Here is an 11,571-nt window from a genome sequence, read left to right as displayed (position 1 = left end):
TGAAATGGGCCGCATATATCCGTTGTAAACAACTCTCCAGGACTTGTTGCTTTCTGTCTGGTTCCAAAGGGTAGGCGATGACTTTTACCATATATGCAAGGCTCACAGATACTACTGTCAAGTTTAACTTTAATGCCGAACACTCTATCAAGCATATTCTTAACGTGTCTTTTATCTTGATGCCCCCATCTTGCATGGTAAAGTTCCAACATTGAAGAATCTGCTACTGCGCTTTGTACTTCTGGATTCTTTTCAGGTAGCATTACTTCAACGCCTGCTTTAAACAACGATCCTCCTACTTGTCGTGTTCCCTTAAGCACTATTTGGTCATTCACTTTTAGAGTGCACTCGGTAGCGGTCGATTCAAAAGTGCTATTTTGATTTCTATCTTGAGCCGCAAGCACTGAAAATAAATTTCTATTAATATCTGGTACTAGCCACACATCTTCTAGTCTAATTTCTTTAAATGGTGACTTAATCATGATGGTTCCTTGACCAATTGCAGAAAGAGTTTCTTTCCCTGCTGCCTTAATACAACATGAACTCTTAAACTTGTGGAACTCTGTGAAATACTTTGCTGATCCTGTGACATGCTTAGTTGCTCCATTGTCGATCCACCACTCTGTCAATTCCGGTTCTGCTGCGTTAACTTCATTGTCAATTGTGACAAGACTAACCACAGGCTCCGCTGAATTGCCTTGTGCAATTTTAGATCGATTTTCTTTTGGACAACCATCAGCTTTCCACTTCTTGCAATGGCGAACCCAGTGCCCTTTCTTCTTGCAGTAATTGCAGGTATCTTCTTTGTAGCTGCGATTACCATAACTTTTCTTCTCACTTTTAAGCATAAGTGCCTCCTGATCTCCGGTTTCGCTGGTATCATTCTTACGTATATTCCTTTCAAACATACATATCTGCATTGTGAACTCATCAAAAGTCTTTTCTGTATCCTTTGTCAACAACATCCAACTGTGTCGGAAGTTTTCAAACCTGCTGGGTAAGATGTGTAAAGTTTTACACACTAAAATCAAATCGGGGAGCTGATGTAGTTCTTTTGCCTGTAGACCATTGTTAAGCTCGACCCACAAACTTTTGAGTTTCGCAATGTGTGATGAAACATCACTACCTTGTGTCCAATTAAATGCAAAGAAATCTGAACAAATCTTAAATAGCTGATCCTTGGACGTGGCTTCGAACTGCTGCTTTAGCGCTTCCCATGCTTCATGCGCTGTGCCTTTGTCCATAATTTTTTGGTAAACTTCGTCTGTGACTGCACTTGAGATCAACGTCTTACCATAGCTGTTTGCTTTTCTATAACAGTCACTTTTCTCCTTATGACTTCTAACTTCGGCCTCACTTGCGTTTTCCGGCAGTGCCTCTGGCTTGACCAACTTGCCATCCAGTACATCTAGAGCACCGTCATGATAATCTAGCATATCACGAATCTTCCGTTTCCACAGTGGCCAATCTGCTTCACAAGCCAACAGCTTTATACCTGAATGCCTTAAATGATCCATATCTCTTTCTTATGTGTTGCGCTGTAACACGTGGCTGTTCCCATAACCTATTAAAGATATGGAAGATATTGTGCGTCTTTATTGAAACAATGTGCAGTACCAACTATAAGTGGTGAGCGCTAAAGTGAAGCTAAAGATGGACGATTAACAAACTATCGATTTCTTTTTATGAATTAACACATTCGTGACTTTAACAAATTCTAGTTCTAAAATGCGTCTCGTTGCTGATTATTTTTAAGTTATGTGGTAGCTCGTTCCACAGACGAACAGCGAAGATGAAAAAGTGCTTTTCTGAACTGGATAATCTATATCTCTCGCAAACTATATTATTGGTTCTTCTTGATGAATTAAATGAGATTATGTTATACAGATAGTTCGGTTCTTAACGATTAATGGTTCTATGCAAGAAAATTAGAGTCCTAAGTTTTATCCACGAGTGAAGAGTCAGGTTACAAATTTTGTTAGCGTATGTCGTTATAGACTCTCTTCGTTTAATGTTATAGACATATCGCGCAATGCTGTTGAAGGCGACTTTTAATTTATTCTGGCTTGCGGCATCGCAGTTTCCAAATAACTCAATCCCATAAAATAATGAAGGTATCAGGTATGACTTTGCAATAAGAAGCTTGAGTTTGCCTGGGAGGAAATTCTGCGTCAAAGAGAGATGCCTTAGTGCACTATAAGTTCTTCCTACTGCATTGTTAACGTGATTATGCCAGGAAAGAGTCTCATTGATGGTGATTCCTAAGTTATTTGCCTTCTTGGCATAATCGATATGCTCATTGCTGAGTTCCAATTTCTCTAGATTGAGTGAGTTAATTTTCTTTTTATATAATACCAGGCATTTAGATTTTTTCGGATTTAACTGTAGACCATTAATTCTCGCCCATTCACTGATTTTTAACAGATCGTCATTACAGACACTAACACATTCTATTATTCTATTTAACGGACGACTAACATATAACTGGACATCATCTGCGTACATGTGAATCTCGCACTTGGACACGAAACATGGAAGGTCGTTAACATAAATAGAAAATAACAAAGGCCCTAACACCGATCCCTGTGGGACACCACGGTTTATTGACATAAAAGACGAAAAACTACACGAGGTGACAACTGCTTGATGGCGACCGGATAGGTACGATTGCACTAGACTTATTGCCGAGTCAGAGAAGTTGAAGAGTCTTTTTAGTTTTGTGCAAAGTATGGTATGGTTTACCGTGTCAAAAGCTTTAGAATAGTCAAGAAGTGTAAGAAAAGTTACCATACTGTTGTCGACTTGCTTGCGAATGTCCTCTGTAATTATACTCTGTACATGAAATGTACAGAAGTATATTAGGTTTGCGGGAGCTGAAAAATGTAACAGGCAGAAGGAGGCGTGGCAGACCCCACAAAGTATATATATTCTTGATCAGCATGACGAGACGAGTCGATTTAGCCCTGTCTGTCTGTCTGTCCGTCTGTCCGTCTGTCAGTCTGTCCGTCTGTCCGTCCGTATGAACACCTGGATCTCAGAGACTATAAGAGATAGAGACACCAAATTTTGCACAAAGATGCGTTATGTGTGTATTCTATACGAGTTTGTTTTATTTTTTTGATTTTCCCCCCCACTTCCCCCCTATGGGGGTTTTCCCGATTTTCCATTCGTATAATCGCCTATATCTCGGAGACTATAAGACCTAGGAAAACAAAATTTTAGTCCCACTGCTCAAGCGCTGCTCAAGCGCTGCGGCTGTTGTTGATGTTGCTGTTTGATTGACTGCGAAAATGCTTACACAGACACGAATAGATGCGCATAGGCATACATACACTCACACAGACGCAATTGCTATGTAAATGTGCAATTATAAACCCTTTACGTGAGTTCGAATACCGAGAGAGGTAAAATCGATCAAATTTTGTTTTTTTTTAATTTTCTTAATTTTTTTTATTTTCTATAATTATTGTAAACATATGTACAGAGTATTTCAAAGTCGGGACACCCGACTTTAGCTTTTTTACTTGTTTTTAACAGTGATGTTATGCAGCTTCTATTCTTTCTAAAGCCCGATTGTTTGTCAGTTAATAATGATTTTCCTATCAAGAAGTTAGTAATTTGGTTAGCCATTAGCTGTTCAAATGCTTTTGAGAGAAATGGAAGAATGGAAATTGGCCGAAATTCATTGTCTCCCTTGGGTATAGGGATTATTTTTCCGAATTTCCATTTGTACGGAAAGCATGAGGTTGTAAGAATGGAGTTAAAAATATATGTAATATGCTTTAAGATTTTAGGGAGTAAAAATTTTAAAAATTTTGGGTGAATTTCATCAAGACCAGTGGCGTTTGACTTTACTTTGACGATGGAATCTAAAACATCACATTGACGTACACACATAAAACTAAAACTAATATCACAATTTAGCGGCGAAGTGTGGTTCAGGTACGCGTTTTCGTGGACTTCAGGTACATCTAAATCTACAAATTTGCTATTAAGCGCATCTACGTTTACGTCAGATGTTAAAGAAGGCTTACATTTCCCAATCCCTAACTTTTTTAGCTCAGTCCAAACCTGATTTGATGATAGGGCTGAATTGAATTTGGCAGAGTAATGGGCACGTTTGGCACTTGTGATCTTCAGCCCTACTATTCGTCTAAGTTTTTTATAATGCAATAGGTAAGCGACTGCGGCTTATATAGCGTTTCCACTTTTTGTATGCATGATCTCGGCTTTTTATTGCACAGCCGATATCTCTACTGAACCATTCGTTTTCGATTGGCTTGATAACTTTGTATCGCAGTGGCACAAAGGTATTAAAAAGATGCTGAATGTGTTTATTGAAAAGTTCAAGCTGCTCGTCAACAGTGGGCTTAGTAAATATTTCGTCAAGGTTTAAGTTATCACAGTATTCATACAATAGCCTATGGTCAATATTCCTAAAGTCCCTAAAAGAGATTGCGTGGTTACTTTGATCTTTGTAGATGTCATACGTCAAGAAAATCATGTCGTGTTTAGAGAAGGCTGGTGCAGAAAGCTGGTCAAATAGGATAGCTTTTTCGGTGTCATTAACAAAAAATACATCAAGGAGGGTATCACAAGTGTTGGAGAAGTGTGTCGGTAAAGTATTGTTTACTAGTCCCATGCCAAGAGAGATCATATCGTCCCTCAGGTGATGTTCGGTTAACATATTGCTGTTAAAATCTCCAGCTAGGACAATATTGTTGTGTTTTAGAGAAACCGAGTGAAATGTGCTCATGAAATCACTATAATCCGTTAACTTGTTTGGTCTATAAGCACATCCGACAAGGATGCTTTCAGTATTGCTGCGAGTTGTTATCTTCAAGAACAGATATTCAATATTGCTTCCCAACGGCTGTTTGCTAATCATCTGACATTTCAGACTGTTTTTTACATATATGGCCACACCCCCCGCATGCCCCTCACGATCAGAACGATAAACATTATACCCATCACAACATATAGATTGATCACTAAGACTAGAAACAAACCACGTTTCAGACACACAAACTACATCGACGTTGGAATTGACAAATAAATATCTAAACTCATCCATTTTTTTAACAAGACTTTGTGCGTTGAGGTGGCACATATGTAGACCCTTCTTTTGCTTGCATAGAACTCGAATAATAGTTCGACTGTTCGCTGTGGACATATGACTTAGGTCATCTGGCATGGATTCGGAAAAGCAATCAGACGCCCACGCATTTTACAACTTACAAAAGCACTGATGAGTCTGCACACTATAAATACAAGTACATTTACAATTAAGAGTATATAGAAAGAGCAATTTAGCAATTTAAAGTGAAACTTAAAACTTATATTATTAGTAAAAGCTTGCATTGGTTTCCAGAGCAGAATTAGAGTCAGAGGGAGAGCGAAACTCACGCTCATTACAGTGAGCGAACTTTAAAAGCTCGTCTCTGCTTAGTATGGGCTTCGCGCTCTCGTTCTCCCTACGCTTCACGTGTACTGTGCCTCTTCGTGAGAAAACAGCAACTACATGCTTCTGCTTCTTAAGCTTTATCGCTTCTTTTAAGATTTTGTAGTTGTCCCTTGTTAGCTGGTCATTAATGTATATGGGGACCGGAGAGTCGAAGCCTAACATATGCAAGTTCAGCGGCATTTTGTGTTCGCGACGGTATGCTGCAGCTGCCTTCAGCAACGTGGATTTTTCTCTCGAATTTTCAAATTTAATAATAATGTCGGGATCGACTTCAGATACCTGTGTTTTCCGAGCACGAAAGATTTCACGTATTCTCGGCGGTGGTGTGATGGGGATAGCAAAGCAAAGGGTATTGTATAATGTACGCAAATTTTCACCCTCCACGTGTGGAACTCCATGCACACGTATATCACAGGCGGCATTGGCGTTAAGCTGCGCAGCGAGCTTCGCCTCCAACGCCCTAACCCGCTCCCTTAACGTAGGCAGATCTCCGACCTCGCGCTCCATAATGTTCATCCTCTCATTTAGACTGTCTACCCTTCACTTCACCGGCCAAATGGTCACATCGCTCCAGCAGCGCGTTGAGGATGCGCTGCTCAGCATCTCCCATCTTGGTGGTGATTAGGCTGGCCTGCTCCTCAAAACGAAGATTGATCATTGCCAGTATCTTTGCTGATATAGCTTCTGACTGGCGGCCTTCCTTGAGGTCAGTGGTGGTGTTTTCACGCGCGCGTTTGTTCGGTTGCGGTGCCATGTTGTTAGGTGTAATTTGAGTTATTTTTACGCTGTGTTTTTTTGAGTGAATGGTTGAGCGCTAATGCAATTATGCTTTGTGTGACTTTAGCTGAGTGTGAGTGTTTACGTATTGGTGTTGTAAAGTCTGTTTGTGTAACTTTGCGCGCTTAAAAATCACTTTTTGTTGTTGCTTCTTTAAGAAGCCTTTATTGATTTAAAAACAAACAATTCTTTAGGGCACGCAATTAAATTGTGATAACAACTGCACACGTTTTCATAAGAGTTCACCGTGAATATACAAAGTTGTATTTAACTTTAAAATTTTTAAATTTTCTCGGAGCGAAAGTAAAACACGTCTGCTTGCTGCCAACTTGTTTATTTGTACATAAGACCAAGCAGTGCTATTGTTGTTGTTACTGCTTTGCACAGACACACAAGACATACACAGACACACACAAACACGCACATATACGCATAATTATTCTACACATATGTACATAGTATTTCAAAGTCTGGACATCCGACTTTAGCTTCTCTTCTTGTTTTAATACTGCTGAGAAGAACACATTTGTATACTCTGTACATTAAATGTACAAGAGTATATTAAGTTTGCGGGAGCTGAAAAATGTAACAGGCAGAAGGATGTGTGGCAGACCCCACACATTATATATATTCTTGATCAGCATGAGAAGACGAGTCGATCTATGTCTGTCTGTCCGTATGAACATCTGGATCTCAGAGAGTATAAGAGCTAGAGACACCAAATTTTGCACTAAGATGCCTTATGTGTGTACGCTGTTCAAGTTTGTTAAACCCTGTATCCGTAGGGTAAAAAGGGTATATTAGGTTTGTGCAAAGTATGTAACATACAGAAGGAAGCATCTCCGACCCCATAAAGTATATATATTCTTGATCAGCATGACGAGAGAAATCGATCTAGACATGTCCGTCCGTCCGTCTGGATGAACGCAAGGATCTCAGAAACTATAAAAGCTAGAATAACCAAAGTTGGCATCCAGATTCTCCTAGGTCCGAGTAAGGACGAGTTTATTTTTTTTTTTAATTTTCCCCCCCTTCCCCCGCTGCAGAATTTCGTCAATAGCGTCCACATTTCAAATGCTACCTGAACCAAACTTTGCACACATAATTTATATATAATTGTCTATTGTTGTTCAAAATTTTATTCAATTCGGTCAATTCTAAGAAAAGTTATTAGCGAAACAAATTCTCGCCAGTACAACCTCCGCAAACTGCAGCAACAAGTTCGCTCTTCTTCTTCCTCTTTTTGCTGCTGCTATGGGCGCATATAAATCAGTGACGGAAGTTTACCTGGGTACAGGGTATTACACTGTCGGGCTTGCTCGACTGTAGCGTTCTCTCTTGTTTTTTATTTTTTTTTATTTTCCCCCACTTCCCCCTATGGGGGGTTTTCCAACTTTCCATTCGTATAATCGCCTATATATTGGAGATTATAAGTCTTAGGGACACCAAATTTTAGTCCCAGATGCCTTAAGGAAATACGCAGAAAGTGTGTTTTTTTTTGGGAATTTCCATCCCTCCTCCCTCCTTTCCAACGCAATTAGTGATTTTCCATAAATCTCGTGTGTCTTGGAATTTTTCATTGAAATTCGGAAAGCACCCCCAGTTAGTGATTATGAGTCTTTATGCTAAGTTTCATCATGATAGGCCGATTAAACAGAAAGTTATAGCCATATATGTATGTGTAGTTATAGGCTTTTCTATAACTAATAATACGCAAGAATTATTGTTCAACTGTGCGAAATAGTTCGATTTAATTTGCGACTGTTTGGTTGCGATTGAAAACCATATTACTAGTTCAATATTAAGCGACGAAAAGAAAACTATTATGTACAATGTATATTGCCGAATTGCCGAAATGAAACTAGCGTTTACCGTACCGACACAAGCGAAAACGAACGATGCGACTTAACTATTGGTTAACAAACAAGCAAGTGATTCGGCCGCTGCAGCAGTGCAGCGCCTTAGGCAAAATTATAACAATTTAAGAACAATGCGTAAAGAAAAATAGGGATTTGAACGACAAAGCTAACAATGAGTTACATTACGTTAAATGGTTAAACTTGCTGCGCAGAGCAAGATTACAAATTGAGTGATTTTATAATCGAATTAAACAAATTTATTTATGATGAATTGTTGACTTTTGGCTGTGGCGACTGCATAACCAAACATTCTCCCCCCGTTGAAGAACTTGGGTCTTCAACAGAATCCTGTTTCGGCAGTGGACACAGCTTGCGAACGGCTCTTCTGATTAGTCCAGTGGCAGTCTTCAGCTCAGCAACCCTCACGACGCCATCTGCTCCAGGGATCAGGTTGACGACTCGTGCCAGCGGCCATTTGAGTGATGGCAGGTTTTCGCCTTTGGCGAGGACGACATCGTTGATGCAGATGCCAGCCTGGTCCTTACGCCACTTGGATCTCTGCTGAAGTAGAGTCAAATACTCTTCGCGCCAGCGCGCCCAGAACACCTGCTGATAGTAGGTGACCTGCTGCCATATATCCAAGGGATTGAAATTGAGCTTGGTTATGTCCGGCTCAATGTAGGACGACAGTGGTGCAGTGCCAATAAAGTGCGCTGGAGTCAAAACATCGAGATCGCCAGGATGTTCTGAAAGCGGCAATAAAGGACGTGAATTAATAATGGCTGTGATATGGCAAGCTAACGTGCGCAGCCCATCAAAATCAAGCAGCGAACGCCCAACAGCTGTGAAGAAGTGGTGCTTGGCAGTCTTCACCGCTGCCTCCCAAAGCCCACCAAAATGCAGAGAACGAGGAGGAATGAATCTCCAATCTATATAGTCAGCCAAACAAAACTCTTGAAGCGCCTTCAAATGCTCGCTGCTCTCAAATAATCGTTTAAGCTCAGCCATCTCATTTTTTGCACCAACGAAGTTTGTTGCATTGTCTGACCATATGCGAGCTGGCCGACAACGCGTCAAAATAAACCTTTTTAATGCGCTCAGGAAAGATCCAGTGGTCAAGTCCTTAACCAGCTCCACGTGCACGGCCTTCGTTGAGAAACAAATAAAAATGCTCATATAGCATTTAACAGGCGCCTTATTACGAACTTTATTCCTGTAGGAGAATGGGCCACAAAAATCCACACCTGTGGCCATGAACGGTTGCGATAACCTGACGCGATCCTCAGGAAGGTCAGCCATGATGTGCTCCATTAGACGTGGCTTTACTCGAAAGCATAACGTGCATTTATTAACAACACGGGCGTCTGTTTTACGACCTCCGACTGGCCAATATCGCATTTGAATAGATGCCAAAAGCGAACATGGTCCAGAACGTAGATTTTGCTCATGAAAATGAGCTATGAGTGCGAATGTGATTGGATGGCGTCTGGGCAGTATAATTGGGTGTTTGGCCTCGAAGTCAAGTGTCGAGTTTCTCAAACGTGCGCCAACGCGCATCAATCTAAAATTGTCGATGAAAGGCGATAACGAAGCGATGTTACTAAATGATTTAATAGATCGAGATTGTTGGAGGGCCTAGTAGTCATCCCAAAGATGTGCCCTCTGCATCAAACGAAGCAATATTTGCGTGCCGTGATGCACGCAATCCACAGTTAGTCCGGGAATCCGTATTCGGTGCAGGAACTTGTAGATATATCCAAATACACGTTGCAGTTTGGCAAAGCTATTGGAATATTTACACTCCTGGCTGATGTCCTGAAATGGTCAGGAACTCAGAAGCACCTGTTTTCGCTGCTCCGGCAAAGTCAAAACTGGTGCGCAGGAAGTAGGCCAAAAAGCTTTGTCCTCAGCAAGAAACGATGGGCCATGAAGCCATAGTGCTGACTGGACGGGCTCGCTGGGAAGTGCTCCTCGTGAGAGAATGAGATGTCCGCTGGATTGAGATGAGTAGGTACATATCGCCAATTCATGTCCGAAGTCAACTCTTAAACGGTTGCTATCCGATTCGAGACAAAGGTTTGGTATCGGGACGGTTCGCTGTTTATCCAGGATAATGCGTCGACAGAGTCGGACCAGTAATAATACTTGCAGCTAAATAATGCCATCTGCGAGATTTCATTGACCAACTGCGCCAACAAGACAGCTCCACACAGCTCCAATCTGGGCACAGTGTCCTCAGCGGCGCCACTCGCGATCTTGAGCACAACAACTCAACATTGCGACGTTTTGATGTAACAGATATGACTTATACGCAAGCTCCATATGTAACCATACTTGCGTCGCTAAGTCCGTGTATTTCAAGTGCACCGCCGGCGAGAAGAACCAATCTGGGAAACTTCAATCTCTGCGTCTGTTGATTAGAGAAGCAGGCAAACTTTCATCCCAATTAAGTTTTTTCTTCCAAAGCGTTTGAAGGAATATTTTTGCCTTTGCAATTACTGGACTGATGAGACCAGGTGGATCATAAAACCGTGCGATAGTAGATAGTACGGATCGCTTGCAAGGCTTAGTAACAGACTGAATGGGAGTAAACGAGAACATGAAGCAATTCGACGCAGGATCCCATGCAAGGCCGAGTGTCTTAGCGATATCGCTGCCGTCATCCAAATTTAAAAATCTGCGATGAGCTTGAACGTATGAATCTCCAAGCAGATCCAAACTAAGCTTGGTTGGCAAACGAACAGAATATTCGCCAGTAGACAGGCACGTGCAATTTCCCTTAAAATGCTCTTCGCAATCAAGCTCCTCCTTTGTGTGTTTGACGACTTGATCATGGCAGGCCTCAAGCTCCCAAAAACTACGAACCATACGCTCTATTTGTGTATTAGATTCGACGTCTCCATCTGGTTCTTGTGCTGCTGCAACCAAAGCTGTTTGATTATGTATGGATCCACCTCCAGTAACTACCCATCCGAATTTGGTATTTTACAGTAATGGCAATCCAGGAGCCAATTTGATTTGGCCAACACACAACAGTTCATAGAAAAGGCTGGCACCGATGAGCATGCCAATTTGCTGAGGTCGATAGAATGCAGGATCTGCTAGCCGTAGGTTGCTAGGAATGTTCCATTTGGTAATGTCTACCGAAAAGTTGGGCCGATTTTCCGTGATGGCCGGAGCACCTAAACCTGACACTGAAGTGGACGATTTTGTTTTTCGCAATTGCAAATGATGCGCAAACCGTGAGGTAATTATATGCAGCTGCGATCCAGCGTCTAGCAGTGCACGACAAGGAACCCAGGTGCCTGCGTTATTTTTTACATTAATAACCGCAGTAGCCAGAAGCACAACATTTGAAATGAGATTATGGTCAGGCTCTGATGACAACGAATGTTGCGCGACAAGAAGAATTGCAAGTGGACAGAAGGCTGTGAACCAGAAACAGACGGCTGCTCAGACGAAACGAATTGA

The sequence above is a fragment of the Scaptodrosophila lebanonensis genome, unplaced genomic scaffold (assembly GCF_003285725.1).
Source record: "Scaptodrosophila lebanonensis strain 11010-0011.00,11010-0021.00 unplaced genomic scaffold, SlebRS2 tig00000341-arrow-arrow-pilon, whole genome shotgun sequence".
NCBI classification, from domain to species: Eukaryota; Metazoa; Arthropoda; class Insecta; order Diptera; family Drosophilidae; genus Scaptodrosophila; species Scaptodrosophila lebanonensis.
This window is presented reverse-complemented; position numbering follows the sequence as displayed.